Source organism: Sceloporus undulatus, chromosome 2 (genome assembly GCF_019175285.1).
Source record: "Sceloporus undulatus isolate JIND9_A2432 ecotype Alabama chromosome 2, SceUnd_v1.1, whole genome shotgun sequence".
In the NCBI taxonomy this organism is placed as follows: Eukaryota; Metazoa; Chordata; class Lepidosauria; order Squamata; family Phrynosomatidae; genus Sceloporus; species Sceloporus undulatus.
The window spans coordinates 45532336-45552742 of NC_056523.1; the positions used below are offsets into that span (position 1 = coordinate 45532336).

Genomic DNA, 20407 nt, shown 5'->3' on the forward strand with positions numbered 1-20407 from the left:
TGCTCCTATTCAAGCATGACCCAATCTCTACTGAAATCAGATACTATGGTTCCTGTGTGGACACAATGAGACTGCATTCCATCCCTACATAGACAGTTTTATTATGCTTATCTCAATTTTTTCTTTCCCGAGAAATGTTCTGGAGATCATCATCTGGGACATGAGAAGTTATTGTAAATATTAAGGAGGGAGGAAGAAAAACTTTTCATTATATAGTGATTAAGAATTCATAGCCATGGGGCACTGCAGAGTTAAGTCGTGAGAATCTGTAAACCCCTATTTTTAGATCAGAATCAACCCGTCAAGCAAAGCTATTCTATCTTTTCCATCACTTCCATAATTATCATTTACACCATTCTTAGCATTCAATTTAGTCTTCCAGTGACTGCCTTGATTTTGGTATATTAAAGAAGCTTGATTTAACTGTCATAATAAAAGCGAATCTTTGAGGTGATAAAAATGCACTGGGGAACTGCATTAAAAATGCACCAAAAATTACAGTGACAACTTTAATAGAATAAAGTTCTTAATTAACTCATCTGTGCTAGTCATTTTTAGTTTCTCTGCCAATTTACATTCTATGGCTTCTGTTTAATTTTGCTTTAGATTAGTTTTGCTGCAGGAATACACACACACACACACACACACACACACACACACACACCAATCAATAAACAGGCACATTTAAAATAATTCAGTTAAATGAATCTGTATGGACAAATTCCAAAGGATTCTACACATATATTCTCTTCAAGAAATAAAATATTTTAAATGTGCATTGTATCCATATTTATGATGAAATAGTAATATAAATCCATATTTTACTCTGATTATTGCAGTGTATTTCTTATCTCATTCATCTTCTATAAACCCCTTGAGATACAACACAGTAGTTGAAGATGTGGGATGAGCAATTTTTCCCTGTTCTTTTATTTTATTGTTCTGTGGGTTTATTATGCCATGTGTTTCAGTTCTACTAAATTCCTATTTAACTAGGAGAAATTAAACTGGATTAGAGCATGAGTGGCTTTCATTTCATTCAGTTCATTTGAACAAAAGAAGATCCCTGATGACTCAAACCAAGGGCCTAGCTTGATAGATTTCTGGGTGAGTGATAACATGACTTTTTAGACAAGAGATCTTAAGAATTCATTTTGCAACCTTAGTTATATCCTTAGAGGAAAATGTCAAAACAACCCCCATGCCATTCTTGAGGATTGAAGTGAAACCAGTAATGCCTCACTCTAACCTGTGGATTACCTGTGATAATATTTGACCTTATACATTATTTTACGTGATATGGATAAACAAATAAATTTGCTTAAACAGAAAGAAAGAATAACAAGGTTGCAATATGTTATTGGGATTCTGTCGAACTGGTGACCCTACATTAATGGAAAGATCTTCTGTCCCAGCCACAGGCTTCCACCTATTGAACAGAGAGGGAGTCCCTTTGCAGCAATTGATTCATCCTGATGGTCAATCTGATCCGGAGGGAATGGTATTAAGAGCAGGGCACTATTGTTGTTGTTTTGGGGGGAGCTCTATCAGGCTCTAGCTCTGTCGCAGGCTACAGGTTTTAAAAATGGACAATTAAGCAAGATGGATCTAACTGAAAACAAGTAAAAGAACAAGCTGATTTTTCAACAAAACCAAATATTTATTTTTAAAAATACAGAAACCAACAGAACAGTCTATACTGATTGCCAACTGTCTCTCAAAGTAAAAGGGAAAACAACAACAACAACAAACAACATAGAATCTAAAAACCCTTGTCCTAAGCAATCTAAGAGGGAATGAGCTAAGCGTAAATGACGACAGGCTAAAATGTACACTTGGATTTTCTCACCATCCAGTGGGAAGAAGATGACTGGAGTCTGGGGCAGAGAGGCAGGCCTCAGACAAGGGAAGGTCAGAGAGCTAGATTGAGAGAGACAGAGAAAGGTCCAAGAGATACACAGACCAAAGACCATTCTCCCTGTGTGTCCCTGTTTTTAAAGGCCATCCTAACTTAACCTAAGAGTTTCCTAAGAGTTTCCTAAGTAACACATCTGGGTGGAGCAAACTTGCCCTCAACATGTGCTTGCAAAAGTCTGGGATGAACCTGCCCTTCAGGTTTGGATAATGACTCTGAGCAAGTAAAGAAAATGGGTGTCATACACAAGACAAGGCCAATCAGTATAGATATTACCCTCTTTAAAATCCGGATAGGTTGGCAAATGTCTCTGAAGGTTTCAGAATACATCTTTATGGGGATGTACCAGTCTGAGCTATTTCAGCAGGTCTTCATTCTGTCAATCAATGCAACCACTTCCTTGTCAGTAGGAGGAGGGTGTGGGAAAATTGTGTCATTTATCTTTAGAATAAATCTTGTTTGTTGTTGTGTTCTTTCCAAGTTGGAGAAAGTGTCCAGAACACAGCCCTACCTTGTCTGGTATAAATTCTTCATACTCTCACAACAAACAGTTTTCTTGTCCTATGCACCAAATTCCATTAATCATATTTATTGATCACAATGTGTAACATTGGTGGCATACTTGAAACAGCATGGAAGATAACATAATCAGGAGAAGTGTCAATCAGAGTAAATTGTCTCCCTCTCTATTCCTCTAATTAATGCTTCTTCTGGATCAAAGGCCCTTCTGGCAATGGAGGAACACTAACCTGATGCAATCTTAGAGTCCCTTTCTCTTATCTTTACTGTTTAATTTCTCCGTAGCTCAGCTCATAATACCATAATTATCACAATGATCAATTTTATTACTTCTAGAATATTTAAAATATTATGATGATTACAATATTAATATGGGGGTAGGAATTGGTTTCCTGTTCAGATGCTCCCAGCATTCCTTACTATTGGCTACATTGGCTAGGATTGCTGGGAGATACTAGTCAACAATATCTGGAGGAATAAAGAATTCCCATCATTCAAGTAGCACACACACACACACACATACACATTTTTGTTATGAGTTCTAGCAGGAAACTCTCTGGAAAGTCTCCATTGAAATGAATTTTCACCTTCACTGCTTGGGAAAACTGCAAATGTTGCAGAAAAACTAAAAAGTATTTAAAAGAAACAAGCAATCCAGTGGAAACTGACCACACACAAGGGTGATGCAATGGGGTTGATTGTGGGAGGAAGAAACAGAAAATGGTGAGATGAGCAAAATACCCTGTAAAACCAACGTGTCTGTCTGGAAAAGAACACTTCACTTTGTCACATTTCGTTGCTGATTCACTTGGTGCTGGTGGTATAGGCCAAAATTCAAATGCTCTCACCAGGATTCAAATAATCATGGAACTATTTCCTTGAGTCCAAGTGGCATGTAATGATTACAACTGTACATTATATTTTTAAAAACTGCATGCAGAATTAGGCTGCTTTTGAAGTAAAGATATTTAAAAATAGTGGTATATGGTGGAGTTAGGTTCAGCTGTTTTAAGAAGTCTTTAAAAATGCACTAGGGTATGGTTTGAAATTTTTATTGTACTTATTAATATCATGCTCCACATATTGAAGCTCCTCATCTTGAAATAACTTGCTGTAGGGAGTAGCTGTTCATTGACAGCTGTTAAACTAACATGGCCTAAATCCATACAGCCTTCTAGTCTGACCTTGTCAGATTTCATAATCTAATCAATCTGGGACCTGAACAGCCTACAGACTTGAGGCCTTTAAGACTAAGATATGTTCATTCTAGGTCTTGTAGCAATGTCTTGTCGTCCTGTCTAAATTAAGATAGAAAGGGAGTCAGTGACTTAGAAACCTGTTTAATATAAATGTGAGGCACTGAGCAGGAATATACTTTATTGGGATAACTCAAATTGTCTTAAAAGGCCATGGGGTGAGGTGGGGGGGGTTAGCTGTGGGTAGTGTTTATCAAAAATAATTTCCTTTAAAAATGGTTATCCATTGTATTTCACTTGAAGAGTGGTGATATCTTTCAGTTTCGGAGAGCAAAATCTGGTTCTGCATGTATAAATTGTTTTTTGATTGACACTCAGGGTATTTTGCTCTCTGAATCCATTATGAATAGTTTGAGAAAATCACAAGAGTAAAAATTCAACAAATCTGTATCTATATCTAATCTATCTAGCTATAGATATAAATCATAGCAAGCAGGCTAATTTATGAGCTAGGTATATTTATGTACAAATTTCATTTGGTCCACATAGAACTGCAGTGAAACTGAAAAATCAAAAGCATCAAAATGCTTCTTTTGGATGATAATCAGAGGGCTAGTCTACACATAAGTGTACTATGCAAACTGCTGTGCATTTTCTCACATTCCCATTAAAGATAAATTGTAGGCACCTTCCTGTGCAAATTTGCATCTATTCACAAACCCCTGGCCAAAAATGCACAGCCATCTGTATTCAGGCAAAGTAGATGGACAGCCACACATATAGTAAAACAAATTTCTGTGAATTTCAGCAGATACTCCAGTAAAAACACAAAACTCACCTTTTCCCGCAGAGTTTAACAAGGGCTTTTGTTTTGGGTGAGTGGGTGGGTTCAAAAAGCCTGAAATCCTTTGAATCACATGTGGCAGTATCACATTCTATTCAACTATAATGAGGGGTATTTTAAACATGTGGACTAGCCCTGAGTTGCAGATATATTTACAAATCACATGATGTAATAAAATATTATCACACTATGTTACAGAGATTTGCAAGTCTTTCAAGATGTTTCCTAGGATAAAAACTCCTCACATGTTAGGTTTTGCTCATGAGCATTGTACCTTAACACCTATCAATAAAGCCTTCATACTAATGGAAGGACCAGTGTACTGTTTACTTTTCCCCATGAACCACTGGAAATTGTTGATGCAAATGTTTTCTTTGTTCACTTCATCCGACAATCCTTTATTTTAAACTGTATGTACTGCTCTGACTATTGTTCATTTTATTCTGTACAGCTTCTATCATATAATCTGTCTAGAGAACACCTTTTGAGTGAACAAAAATATAATTGATTAATTAGTTTGTAATTAATAGGCTGGTATTTATTTGTTTTATGCCCTGAGGAAAGGGGGGAAAATCATACTATTTTCCAGCTAAATTATATTTAAGCATATGGCAAGCTGCATTCATTTCACCTATTCATTTCCACTCCAGAGGTCCGCTGAAAATCTGTTAAACATCTCTTATTTCAGTTTTAATGTTTCTCTAATTTTCTTTTTCTGCAATATAAAATATCAACCCTGAGAAACACAGGGTCATGCTTTCCCCTGAACATACATACAAGCTTGCCAAAAATTATCTAAGATGTTTGTGACTTCTATACTACAAACTACTATTTCAGTCAATCAGTTCTTTATTGTGGTCCAGAGACCCAGAAAAATCAAATTCACAGCATATAAAATAAATTAAAAGTGCAAAGAACGGTTAGTTGAGAAACATGGTTCTCATAGACTTTCTATCAAAGGTTGGAACTGTTAGGGTTAGCAGTAATGTGATAATGCTCAACGAAATTAAATAAATTTGTTAAAGGTTGAATCATCAATGTTTAAAAACATCATTTGAAATTACTAGCAATGGCCAATTGTGAATTAACTTGATGAGAACTATTAGCACTGAAAAAAATAATGGTATTAATATTGAACAAAATTGTAAATTATACATTGCCGTTGAAAATTTTAATGCATTAGGATAACAAATCAGTGGCCTATTTTCAGACTCTATAACTGATGATAGTGTTTCAGATGTATCCCAAGAGTCTGATTAACTTTCCTAGTTCTATCCCTACCTTGCTTACTGCAAGAGTAATGGTTTAAACCACATTATTTTCCCTTCTTGATTTGAGGTACACAAAGATTGTAACATTATCAGTGCAAGAATGGTAAAGATGTTTGTCCTCTTCATCTGTTTTTGTTCATTTGATTCTTTTCTCTTCTTGACTTTGAGGCTGTACAAGCAGCTGTCCCTTTACTGCCGGATCGGGGCCACGGCCAGTGCATACCGCAGCCCTGATCTGGCCTCTGGAGGGCACAAAAAGGAACCGCAAAATGCAGCTACTTTTTGTGCCCTCTAAAGGGGCCCACAGCTGCAGTGGTGCGACTCTGTGATGCCCTTTTGGCGCTTCATCACCTATATGCAGCGCCAGGGCCATGCCATGATGCCGCACACCATCTTGAATGGTGTGTGGCATCATGGCACAAGGGGTGGAATCACGGCATCCAGTGTGTGGACACTCCACTGTGACTCCGCCCACAGGCCGGTACTTTGTCTGTCCCGGGCCTCTGTTTCTCGTTTCTCTCTCTCTCTCTCTCTCTTCTTTTTCTTCTTCTCCCACCAGAACTTCCTCTCAGCCTTTCCTTGACCCTCCCCACATCTCCTTGCTGCCATCATCTTAGCTTTCCTTCCATAGCCCCAATCCTTATCTCACTCTCTTTCCCTTTCCCAAATTCTCTTGGGTTCATTTGTCTTCTCTTTTCTTCCCTTTCTCTCCCTTTCTCTCCCGTATTTCATTTCTTCATCTGCTTCTACTTATTCTAGGTAAACACATTATTTTCCTTCTCCCTCTCTTTTTCTGCTTCTCCCATTTTTTTCTATTTTGTATTCCCTCCTTCCATAAAATGCTTGAAATCATTTCGGGAATATGTTAGATTTTCAGCATTTTAAAGCTTGCTTCTTCTGACTAGACATATCTAGAAAGGACTGTCCCATTTTTTTCTGTTTCCCTGTTGGTGTATAATCATCATCATTATAAAAATCATCATACCATTATTTAGTAATTTTTATATTATTAATATGGTTATGCATATTTAGGAAATTAGGATTCAAATGTTAAAAAACAAGAAAAAGAAAAAGAAATGTGGCCAGTGAGGGACACTGGCTGATGGTTGCAACCTATTAAAAGTGAAGTTCAGAAAATTTCATTTTATTTTGAAACATTTCTTTAGTCGGATGACAGTTGTTAAAGTCAATGCCTGCAAAAATGTTTGGATTTGTTTTATTGCCCAAAGCTGAATTTGGAAAATTGTATTTTGCTGGACAGTAAATTTCCATGTGGAATTAAAAGTAATGCTTGCAAACAAAGCTAGGAGAATTTTGTTTGTTCCAAGCAGGTTTGTTCCAAGCAGGGCTTTGAAAGATTAGATCAATATTTTCTTATTGCTTTGACTAGTTATCTGAATGGCATGCTCTGATCAGCTGTGATTAATGCCCAATGTATCATGCTCAAAGCCTGGATGTTCATATCACTTTTAACAAGTTATTTTGCTAATTAATTCCTATTTGCAATCCAACACTGGATTATTGTAATGTCCAAATTTGCAAGTCACTGCTCTTCAGTGTAAAATAATGGTATTTTCACCTATTACTAATTACTTTGTTTTTCTTCAGTCTGTGCGAAGTGTTAAGTCAGGAAAATTCACCTGAGTTACTACTTATGTCATCCTTTATGGAGAAGGTTGTATAGCTAGTGCAGAGCAAGCAACAAGGGAGGAGGGGAGGAAAAAGGCAAACTGAAAAAAGCTGTCCTAGGCAGGTTATAGACTGCTGAAAAGCGGTGGTCTGGCTCCGCCGCCTGCAGCGTCCGGGAGCTGCAGCCTTTAAATGGTGCGGCTCCCAGACACTGCAGAGAAGGAGCGCAGAAATCGCGCTCCTTCTCAGGCCCCGGAAGAGGCACCGCGAGTGCCAAAGGGCGCACTCGCGGCGTCACTTCTGGTGCGCCACGTGCGGATGCAGAGCATCCGTTACATCAAAATGGCAGCGCCCGTATGAACAGGGCACCGCCATTTTGTACGGACTGAGTGACTCAACTTAGTTGTTTTTTTAAAATAAAAGTTTTAAAACATGAGTCTGCATTTTTTGTCTTCCCCCCCATCTACTCATATGAAAGAAGCTGCTACTACTTTCATAAAGAGTTGGTTTATGGTGAGGGGGAAGGCAGCCAGAGGGTGCTTACTTGGCCTGTGAGATGTGAGAGGTGGTTTAGAAGGGAAGATGTTTCTCTGCATGATTAAAAGATGGGGAAACCAGGGGATATTTTCTGTATTTTTAAGTAGCATAACAGTAAATCAAACCTGTCCCTGCTTAACCATTAAAAGCCTGCTTAAACAAAAACGTCCTGGCCTACTGGTGAAAGGAAAGCAGTGAGGGGGCCAGCCAAGACTCCCAAGGAAGGAAGTTCCATAGGGTGGGATCAGCCACTGAGAAGACTCCCTCTCCTGACCTCACCAAGCAAGCCTATGATTGTAGAAAAATCAAGAAAAAGCCTTTCCCAAAGATCTTAGCATTCTTGCAGGTTCATATGGGAGATACAGTCTTTCAGATTGTCTGGACTTAGGCCCTAAATGGCTTGGGCCCGGGTTACTTGAGGGAACGCCTCTCCCTACATAATCCTCCCTGCACACTCAGATCTACAGGAAAATCCTTACTCAGTTACCCTAAGGTGAGACTGGCGATCACACAACAAAGGGCATTCACAACAGTGGCGCCTTCTCTATGGAATGCCCTACCGGAAGAAATTCGCCTCAGTGGAACGGTGGAAGCCTTTAAGAAGGCTCTAAAGACTCATCTCTTCCTACAAGCCTACCCTCCCAATTCTGTCTGAGACCATCTCCCACCTATTGTCTTTGATATATAGTAATTCATGGTTTTAATAATTTATTATATGTTATAATATGTTTTTAATCTTGTTTGAATTTACTTTTTTTAATATGTAGTTTTAGATGTGAATATTTAATTGTTCCTATTGTCTGTTTTTAACGATATTGTACACCGCTTTGATCGTAGGAAAAGTGGTTAACAAATAAACAATTTATTATTATTATTATTATTATTATTATTATTATTATTATTATTATTATGTAGGGCTTTACTGTAATCCCACCTCGATCCATCTGGGAGAGGGGGGAAAATATAAATAATAATAATAATAATTATTATTATTATTATTATTATTAGTCATGACCAACACTTTAAATTGTGCCTGGAAGCAAACGGGTAGCCAGTGAAGCTATTTCAACAAGGGACTTATATGCGCCATATAACTGGCAGCTGTGTTTTGAACCTGATGAAGTTTCTGAACAGTTTCCAAAGGTAACCTCATGTAGAATGTGTTACAGTAGTCCAAATGGGATGTAATCAAGACAACTGTCACCATAGCCTAATCCAGCCTTTCTCAAATAGTGGGGCGGGCCCCCCAGGGGGCGCGCGAGGCTCCGTAAAGGGGGGCGCGAGGCTCTGTTATGCAGAGGTGTACTTATAACAATTTTATAGACAAATGATACTATTTACAGTCGCGCAGGCGGCGCGAAATGTTTTCTTCTTCCTAAGGGGGGCATGTCAGAAAATAATTGAGAAGCACTGGCCTAATCTGACATCTTAGGGAATGGGCACAATTGACACATTTGTTTTAATTGTACAAATGAACTTTTGGCTGCTGCTGAAACCTGGACATCCAGGCTCAGAGCTGAGTCCAGGAAAACACTCAAGCTTAATTAAAAAAAATATTTTGTTTCCTGTTTCATCAAATTGTCATGGTGAATGAACACTGACCTGCAGTAGACCATGGTTTATATCCTAAGTATAACTGTGCTCCCTTCACCAGCTCACCAGTGTCAGAATGGGCCTACACAACCATGTAGGATGAAACATGAGAGGCTCCTGGGACTGGATACAGTTTTTCCAGACAGAGGGGCACTCTCTCATTTCCCTCCTATCTCACAGATGCTCCTGTTTTCTTTCTGTAAAATGCCTAGTGTTAATGTATAAGCTAAATCTTGGCACCTTTTAAAACCGGTTAAGGCAACAATACCCTTCCAAATGTTTCAGCCTATAAGTCCCATCAAAACTTGCCAGCATAGTCAATGATGAGGGATCATAGAAGATATAGGTCAAAATCACTAGGAGGAATACCATCCCTCTCAGCCAATGTTCTCACAATCTCTTTTTGCAACAGATCCTGTTGTTTAGTGATGTTCATTGTGAACTTGTACTTTTTTTCACCTATCCACAAGGACTGACAATTGTATTCAATTGTCCATATTGTAGCCTACTATACATAATTTTATGATAATATATCTTGTCCTGTTTTGATATTGATCACAGAAAAAAACTCCTCAGCCACTTTACTCTTTCTTTTATAATAATAATAATAATAATAATAATAATAATAATAATAATAAATATAATAATAATAAAATTTATTTATATTCCGTTCCTCCAAACGATTGAAGTGTTTTATATAACATAAACCAATAAAATACAATAACGATATAAAACATTATAGCCCTACCCATCCTTAACCCTCCCATCAATAATAATAAAATACAATTAAATTATCAATTATTAAAAACAACTGCTAATGATTAAATAATTAATTATTAAATAATTTACAATTATTGACAATAATCAGAGCAGAGGCAAGTAGGGTGATCATCTAAAGTCAGCTGCAGAGTGCTAAGGTATTGATCTTAATCTGGACAGGTCTGCCAGAAGAGATGTGTTTTGACTGCCTTTTTGAAGCAATCCAAACTAATGATACTTTGAATCTCCTCCAGCAGACCATTCCATAGCTTGGGAATGGCAAATGAAAAGGTCCCCTGAGTAACTGCTGCTAGCCTAGTCTTAGCTGGTTGCAGTAAATTTTTATTTGAGGACCTCAATGTGCGCGGCAGATTGTATGGGAGAAGGCGATTCTGTAAGTAGGGTGGACCCAAGCCATTTAGGGCTTTAAAGGTTATAACCAACATCTTGTACTGTGCACAGAAATTAATAGGCAGACAATGAAGGGATTTTAATATCAGCATAATTTGGTCACCTTTAGATCTTCTAGTGACCACCTTAGCTGCCATATTTTGAATTAGTTGAAGTTTCCAGACTAGGTGCAAGGGAAACCCTATGTAGAGTGCACGGAAGAATTACATTCAAGAGTATTAAAAGAACTGGCAAATGTAATATCGGAGCCATTGGCAATCATATTTGAAAACTCCTGGAAAACAGGAGAAATCCCAACAGACTAGAGGAGGGCAAACGTCCCCATCTTCAAAAAGGATGAAAAAGAGGATCCCAACAATTATTATCCAGTTAGTCTGACATCAATACCAGGAAAGCTTCTAGAGAAGATCATTAAACAGAGAGTCTGTGAACATCTAGAAGGCAATGCCATAATCACAAAAAGTCAACATGGGTTTCAGAGAAACAAGTTATGCCAGACAAATCTTATCTCTTTCTTTGATAAAATTACCAGCTTTTTAGATGAAGGGAATGCCATAGATATAGTATATCTTGATTTCAGTAAAGCCTTTGACAAGGTTTCCCATTATATTCTTGCAAACAAGCTTGTAAAATGTGGGCTAGACAAAGTAACTGTTAAATGGATTTGTAATTGGTTGACTGGCCAAACCCAAAGGGTGCTCAACAATGGCTCTTTTTCAGCCTGGAGAGAAGTGACCAGTGGGGTCCCACAGGGTTCTGTTCTGGGGCCAGTGTTATTTAACATCTTTATCAATGACTTTCTTGACAGAATTGGGGGCATACTCATCAAATTTGTAGTTGACACAAAATTAGAAGGAATAGCTAATACCCCAGAGGACAGGATCAAAATTCAAAATGACCGAATAAACTAGAAAGCTGGGCCAAAGCTAACAAAATGAAATTCAACATGGAGAAGTGTAAGGTATTTCACTTAGGATGGAAAAATGAAATGCACAGATATAGGATGGGGGATACCTGGCTGAATGAGACTACGTGTGAAAGGGATCTAGGAGTCCAAGTAGACCACAAATTGAACATGAGTGAACAGTGTGATGTGGCAGCTAACAAGGCCAATGCAATTTTAGGCTGCATCAATAGAAATATAGTGTCTAGATCAAGGGAAGTAATAGTGCCACTCTATTCAGCTTGGTCAGGCCCCACCTGGAATATTGTGTCCAGTTCTGGGCACCACAATTCAAAAAGGATATTGAGAAACTGGAGTTGAGGGCGACTAAAATGGTAGAGGGTCTGGAAACCATGCCCTTTGAGGAAAGACTCAGCCAGCTGGGGATGTTTAGCCAGGAGAAGAGGAGGTTAAGAGGTGATTTGATAGCCCTGTTTAAATATTTGAAGGGATGTCATATTGAGGAGGGAGCAAGCTTGTTTTCTGCTGCTCCAGAGAATAGGACCCAGAACAATAGATGCAAGCTCCAGGAAAAGAGATTCCACCTCAACATTAGGAGGAACTTCCTAACAGTAAGGGTTCTTGGACAGTGGAACACACTCCCTCGGAGTGTAGTGAGTCTCCTTCCTTGGAGATCTTTAAACAGAGGCTGGACGGCCATCTGTTGGGTATGCTTTGACTAAGAGTTCCTGCATGAGAGGGGTTGGACTGGATGGCCCTTGTGGTCTTTTCCAACTCTACAATTTTATGATTCAATGAAGAAGTCAAGTTGTGAGGTTATCAGTGCGTGCATGATAGTTTGAAGATCCTGAAATTCCAGGAAAGGGTGTAGTTGGCATATCAGCAGTCCTGGTCATCACATCTATCTGAGCTGATATCTGGAGCGATGGTTCCATGAGTGCCCCCATAATACGAGCACAGTCTTTTAGGGGAAGTGTGACCCCATCCATGACCAGTTGACAAGCCTCCAATCCTGGAATAGGACCCCCAACAACAAACACCTGGATTCTGGATTCAGCTTCAATCTGTTTTTCCTCATCCATCCCATTACTGCCTCAGTACATTCATTCAGAGGGGAGATACCTTCCTTAGTTGACGCTATGGTCTGGGGCATAGAGAGATATAATTGGGTGCCATCAGGATACTGATAACACCCTGCCTCATGCCTCCAGATGATCTCTCCCAGCGGTTTCATGTATATGTTAAACAGCATTGGGGACAGGATGGTGCCCTGAGGGATGCCAAATTTAAGCTCTCTATTAGAAGAGCAGCTGTCCCAAAGCATCAGCATCTGGAATCTTCCCAAGAAGTAGGACCGGAACCACTGTAACATAGTGCCTCTGATAGCCAACTTTTCAGGCATCCCAGAAGGATACCATGGTCATGTCAGGGATGATGGGAGTTGTAGCTCTTCACCTCTGGCTCTAACTCACCACCTTGTTATGCAGCGGAGCTGACCAGCTTTGGTCAGTGGTTAATGCTTTTCTTCCAAAGCAGCAGAGTTTCAGAGAATAGGCTGAAGACCCTGACAAACTCTCCAAGCCTTCTCACTCTTATTCCTCAGAAGTCTCCAAACTTCTCCAGGATCCTGCTGGCTCTTGTATCTTCACTCAAGACACCAGACAACTCAGTAGTCTTATATAAAAGATCTACTTTATTCTACTATATACAAAATACTATATGCCCTCACAATCTCTACAATCTCCAAACTACTCAAACTACCCACAATACTCCAAACTACTCCACAAAATACATAGGCAAACATAGCAATTATTATAGCCATTGTTAAACACCACCCACTTAGTCAGTTTCCACCCAGTGGGCGTGTACACTCATTTTGATTGGTTTACATAGTTCAACCCATACTTAAGAATTTCATCATTTCACCTTGTACACTTAATGAATCTCAGGTGTTTTCAATTGTACATTCTATAATTCTGTCCTTGGCATTCAAGCCTTCTAAATTACATTAACTTTTACACCTGTGTAGCTTGTTAATTGCTCTTGCTTAGTCACTGTGACTCTCACATACATGTTTTATTTCTTCTACTGTATGTCCCATGTTGCATTTTCCTTAACAGGTCAATGGGATCAAAAACCACTGAAAGATCCAAGAGCCCCAGCAGGGTCACAATTCCCCTGTCGATGCTCAAGCAAAGATCATCTACTAAGTCAACCGTGACAGTCTCGACTCCATATCCTGCCCTGAAGTCAGTTTGAAATGGGTCCAGATAATCAGTTTCATCCAAGACCACTTGGAATTGAAGAACAGCAGCCCTTTCAGTCGCTTTGCTTAGAAATGGAAGATGGGAGACCAGTCTATAATTACTCTTAACCAAGGGATTTAGAGAGGGCTTTTTCAGAAGTGGACATACCACCACTTCTTTTAAAGAAGATGGGAAATAGCCCTCCCCTAGGGATGCATTTATAACCTATTTCAGATGAGTCCTCAAAGTATCCCCTCCTTGGATGACCAGCCATGAAGGGCAAGGGTCAAGAGGGCAAGTTGTCTTCTTCACACTTCCAAGTAGTTTCTCGGTATTCACAGATTCAAACTGACCCAGTTTAAACTTATTCATGAAGTCACTGGACACCTCACTTAAGCATCTGCAGTAATAAGTCAGTTCTTATCTGACTGATTTTATCTGCAAAATAATCATTAAAAGTGCCCAAGTGAGCTGTAATCAGTTCTAATAATGAGTTCTGGGGGGCAGTTACCTATGTCAGGTCCCTCATCACCCTGCTGGACAAGAATTTACAGACGCAATGTGTACACAGAAGAAAATCTTCACTGCACATATTGCCACTCGGTAGGAATCAAGGAATTCTCTATGGCGTGCCTTGTCAGACAAGAGTCAGGTTTTTCGCCAGTAGTGCTCTAGTTGCTTCATTTTCCTAAGGCCTTCTGTATACCATTGATTGTGGTTAGGAGCGGGTCAGACAGGACGCTTAGTAGCAATCATATTGATAGCTCTAGTAACATTATAATTCCAGATATTAACCAGGGTGTCAACAGGATCACCGGCAATACCAACCATAGAACCCTCCAAGGTTTTCTGCAACTAACAGAATCCCTAGCCTATCTAACAGAATCCCCAGACTATCCCTCATCTTCAGGCTCAGATAAATACACTCAATGTGGTCTGTTTCCAGACAGGTATCCTGGTCAGTGTAAGACTGTCTCTATGGACTATGGCCACTCCATCCGCCACCCATCTACTCTTGGGGCCTATAAACCCTAAAGGCTCCAGATCCTGTCTCATCTTGTGAGCTAAGAAATCTTGTGAGCTAAGAAGGGACATCCTTGGTTAGTACTTGGATGGGAAACTGCCACTGAATAGCAGATGCTGTAGGCTATATTTCAGAGGAAGGAACTGGCAAAACCACCTCTGAGAATTCTTTGCCTAAGAAATTTCCATGAAAAATTCATGGGGTCACCATATGTCAGTAGATGACTTGAAAAGGCACATACACACATACATACTCTCTACCCTTGTTTATTTGGATTGTCCTTTTCTATAGCTCCTTTGGGAATTTTTTTTTGGAAGCGTATGAAACTGGATTTGATGCCTTGGTAAGACTGTATATTTTTTATAGTGGAGAAAAGTTTAGGAAAAGTTTTGAGCTCAATCTTTTAAGGTAGAGCCATATACCCCATGAATATCCCTTCTACTGGGATTAGCTTGAAAGGGCTTTGCCTTCAAGCTAACCTGTAACTAGTAGATGGTTAGGTGTTTGTTTTTTTAAAATAAATAAATAATAAATAATAAAATCTTTATTTTTACCCCGCCCTTCCAGAAAGATCAGGGCGGCTTACAAAAGTGCAACGAATGCACACAAGTACAGTTAAAAACAGTAAACAACAAACACAATACAATGAACTAAAAGCAGGAATAAAAGCCCCATCGCCCATCCTCATGGCCACGGAAGAGGAGGGGAGGCCCACAGGATCTTAATCGGGGAATGCCTGCTTAAATAGGAAGGTCTTAAGATCCCTCCTAAATTGGGCCAGGGTGGTAGATGAGCGGAGCTCAGTGGGCAGCGTGTTCCAAAGGGCTGGGGCAGCTATAGAAAAGGCCCTTCTAGACGTAGAAGCAAGCTTAGCCCCAGGCACCTTCAGCAACTGCTGCCCAGACGTTCTGAGGGTGCGAGGCGGATTGTACGGGGAGAGGCGGTCCTTTAGGAATTTAGATGTATGCAAGTCATCACTTGACTTTGCAGCCATTGTTTGAAATAGCTTGGTGCCTCTGAACGTTTGAATTCTTTTATCTGTTAAATCAGAGCAGCACTATAGACATTCTCACAAAGGAAAAGTGAACCATTGAAAAAGTATATTGTAAAATAATAGTCAAAGTGAAGGAAGTATTAACAATCTATATACAGTATATTATTGAAAGAGTGGGTATTTTTAAGCAGAAGCAGCAACAGCAACAGCAACTTAATGTCTAAAGAATATTTGCAACTTGCACTATGTCCCAGTCCTCAGTATAGTTACACAACAAAATTGGAAAGATAAACATTCAGCATCCATCATTCAGTGAATAAAAAATCTTATAGCTTTAGCTATGTTTAACTGTATTTTACAGACATCAGCTTCAAGAGAATGTATTTTTGAATATGTGGTCAGACTGAATTAATACATATGTTTGGCAGACATCTTAACCTCCAACAGTTCACAAATGAAAACTGGGACATGTGTGGCCAAGCAACAGTCTAAATAATAATAATAATAATAATAATAATAATAATAATAATAATAATAATAATAATAGGTTTTATTTATATACCGCCCAATCACTGGGAATCCGAGCGGTTTACAATAGAGGGGATAACAGACAGTTCCCTGCCCACAGGCTTACAATCTAAAAGACACGACACAAAAGGAGAAGGGAATGGTGAGGGGGGGAGGGAATCAGGTCCAGCATTCTTCTCTCCCTCTGAGGCCTGGACCAAGGCAGATGGACCGGAGGGAGGACTCTTCTTCTTCAGGCTAGCCCCTGATGGAACTGGGCCAGCCTACTCTCTCCCTCAGAGGCCGAAAGATGACAGTTAGGGAGGGAGATTAGATATGATATGAAATTTACCAGACGTTGTAAAAACAGAAAATACTTCTCAGAAAGTAAATGTGGTCAAGGTTACAAAATAAATTAATAAGGAAAAACAGTCAAGCTAGGAAAGGGTGCAGCAGTTTTCTTTTTCCTTGAGCCTACTGGGCAATACAAGATTCCTCTTCTGGCTGAGTTAACTGAGCACAAACTATTTTTCCACTTGGAATGCAATTTACACCAATTGAAATAAACTGAGGACAAAGAATAAAAGTGGGAGTAGGGGAGGGAAACAGGGGCATTTAAAACAGCTGAAGAAGTGAGACAAGAGATTATTAATCAGGATTGTCACTGCAAAATTGGGACATTTGAAGAGTATGCCAAATTTGTATCCTCAGTACTTTACCTTGGCTTTGTTCTTTTTATTTTATTTTTATTTTTTTAGAAATCTTTTCTCCCTTTCCTTGTATTATATTTTAAAAATAGCTCCAGCAGGTAATTCCTATGTATGTGCTTTATTTTGTCTTCTTCCTGTGTTGTTTTCTCCAAGCTAACATTTAGATTTTAAGCTGACCTTTGGGATTTTCTCCCTTGAAACGTATACTGATGGTGCTTAATTGTTAGCAATACTGGTGTCGTCTTGTTGCTGATTCCCTAACTGCACTTGGTAATAAAGCCTTTTCCTTTGCCTGAATGATGGTGTGAGGACAATCTCAGTTCAGTTTTCTGCTTTGTCTTGGAGGTCTGTTCTTTGGGGGCATTTCAGGCTAAATGCTTTAGTGTCTCTTTGCTACCTGTGAGCACAGCCAGGGACAGATAGTGCTGGGAATTTAAATGACTGGGCCAATTCAGAAGCAATTGGGTCTGTCTGCCAAAGAGACTGAAGCCACAGGGAAAAGTAGTAACTATAAAGTCAGGCAATTTTCACAATATTGTTTGGGGAAATGGATTTTCACCTATTTTTTCTCTTCCTTTTTATGGATCACTCTGATGCTTTAGCACCATTCCTGTTGAGCAACAGTTGATCAGGAAGACATTATTGAATCTCACATCTTTCTTAGACTCTGAGTATGCCCTTAGGTTACTTGCCAAATGTTTTCTGATCACAGAAGACAGACTATTAGAAAGGAAGGATGGGGGGAGATTAGATATGATATGAAATTTACCAGACGCTGTAAAAACAGAAAATACTTCTCAGAAAGTGAAATGCATACTACTTGCAGAGTATTGTTGGCTTTACAGTTCTGCAGAAATACGGATGTTTAATGTTCATGAGTCATGCCTTATTTTGTAATATTAGAGGCACTTGTATTGTATTTATTACATTTTATATATTGTATTTCTTCCAAAAAGCTCAGGGAAGGATATGTGGTTTTCTGTTCTGACCTCTTTCCCATTGTATCTTAACAACAATCCTCTGAAGTAGGTTAGGTTCAGAGAAAGTTACTACCCACAGATTGCAGAGTGAGATTTGTGGAGGAGAGAGGATACAAACCTTGATTTTTCCAGGCCAAGTCAGGTTGCTGATCTTATTGCTATGCCAGACTGATAAAATAGAAATCCATAATAATTTATTACAGTTTCCCCAGGTGCAGTCATTTTAGTTCATATCTCATCCCATGGAGTAGGCTGCAGTCCAGAAATGCATATAGCAAACATGTTAGTCTTAAGGGTACTACAAGAAACTTTTAAAACATGTGGTCAGTTAACACATGTAGGAACCTGACTCCCACATTTTCACATATTCTCCAGAGTAGGTATTAAAATGCTCTTATGTTCAAAATGTGGCATGGAACATAAGTATTAGATACTTTTAAATGATCATTCTAGTTCAGAGTACTCACAGATTGGCATCTGTGTGTTTTGCTTTGTTTTCAAGACAGTTTGCAACAACTGGAAGAAGGTGGTCACATCTCTCAATTTACAGGCAACAATCCTCACTTGAAAGACTAAATACAGTAATTTGTTTGAAGGACTATCAGAGAATAATTCTCTTTTTGAAGGTATGTCCAGTCAGGTCTGCTTTAGAGATAAAGGGCCATAAAAAGGAAGTTTGGAGTCCTGAAATTGCCATTAATAGTTGGTACACTGAACAGCCACACGGGTCCCTTGATCACAATCTTCTTCACTGTGGAGAACATATAAGCAGACCTAAATTCTATTGGTTAGTTCTAGGTAGAGTAGTTCCATTGAATCAATTGCTGGATGGGCCATCATCATGTAGGTAAATTCCATTGATTCAAGGGGTCTACTTTAGTTGGTACTGACAAATAGATTCAGGCGATACATTTTTTTGTTATTGTTTTGGTTGTAGTAATGATTCTCAAACTTGCATCTATGTGGTCTATGCCAATTTTGACCACTTTATTCTCTTTCTGCTGATGCATTACTGCCCTCTTCCAGCAGGAAAGAAGTATGATATTCCAAAGGCTGTCCACAAGGCGTGAGACCTCTGGGACAACTGAAACCAGCTTCCACATGGGAAGACATTCAATTTGCACTATCCTCCCTCCCCCCCTCCCCCATGACAACATCCACTATTTCCCTTCTTTGTGGAGCCTCTTGCTTTTCATGGTATAAGCTCTGAAGGGTCCCCCCCCCATCCTCTTAGATAATTAAATATATTAGATAGATTTATTCAGTCCAAGGTACTATTCTGGCCAGAATTGTGTCCAAGAAGAACATACAATATATATCTGCAGTATGGATATTTGCCACAACTGTGGTGTTAGTTTGGTTTTGTGTGTACCTTGTTAAACTAATCTTCAAAGATAATATACTACATTGTGCAAACCAGGCTCATTTACTGAGGATAGAGCTTTCTTCTCTCATTCTGATGATAGGGATAAATTGCATCCGAAACGCCAACGATAGACTATGTTGCAGTGATATATGTATCCCCAAGCACAAATGAGAGCAGGGATGTAGCTACCAGGGAATCCCCCATTTAAGAATTCTGGCCTCCCAATGAATGTTTCTTTCAGTTTCCAAATTTATGTCATCTCAAAGAATGAGACACTGAATATTGTTCAAATCTAGAACTCTTTTATTACCTGTGTTCATATTCTCTTGGTAACTTTGCCCACCCTTTTTCCTTCAGTGCCTAAACTGTATTTCTATGGGCCTGAACAGACAGACCAAAATAAAGCTGCTTCGGGTCACTTTGGAGGTATGCAGTTTAAATAATGGATGCATCCTAAGAGGCCAGAATCTATGCCAAAGCCATACTCTAGTCCTAAGGACTGGAGCATAGCTTCTGGCCTCTTAAGATGTATCTGTCACTTAAACAGGATACCTCCAAATGACCCGAAGCAGCTTTATTTTGGCTTGTCTGTTCAGGCCCTAAATGTTCAAATAAAGTTTTATGTGACTATAATGCTAGAAATTTGGGGGTTGAAGGAATTATTTTCTGGGGTGCATGCCTTCATTTTGCCCAACTCTGTAGTTACAGAGGGCCCTTGGTATTTGCTGGGGTTTGGTTCTAGGAACCCCCTCCCCTCACAGATACAAAAATCTGTAGATGCTCAAGTCCCATTATATATAATGACATTGCAAAATGGTCTCCTTTATATAAAAAGGCAAAATTGAGGTTTGCTTTTTAAATTACACACACACACACACACACACAATATGGATGCAGAATTTTTAGATATGGAGGGCTGAATGTACATCCCTGGAGGAAAGCCAATGTGGTATTGTGATCTGACTAGGAATCTGAGACATCTGCTCAGCCATAGCAACACAT

General features: G+C 39.2%; 1 protein-coding gene across 1 annotated transcript in view; it reads left to right on the top strand.

Moving 5' to 3' along the window:
* The window catches only part of GRM7 (glutamate metabotropic receptor 7), a 513800-nt gene that overhangs the window by 185315 nt on the left and 308078 nt on the right, over positions 1 to 20407 (top strand).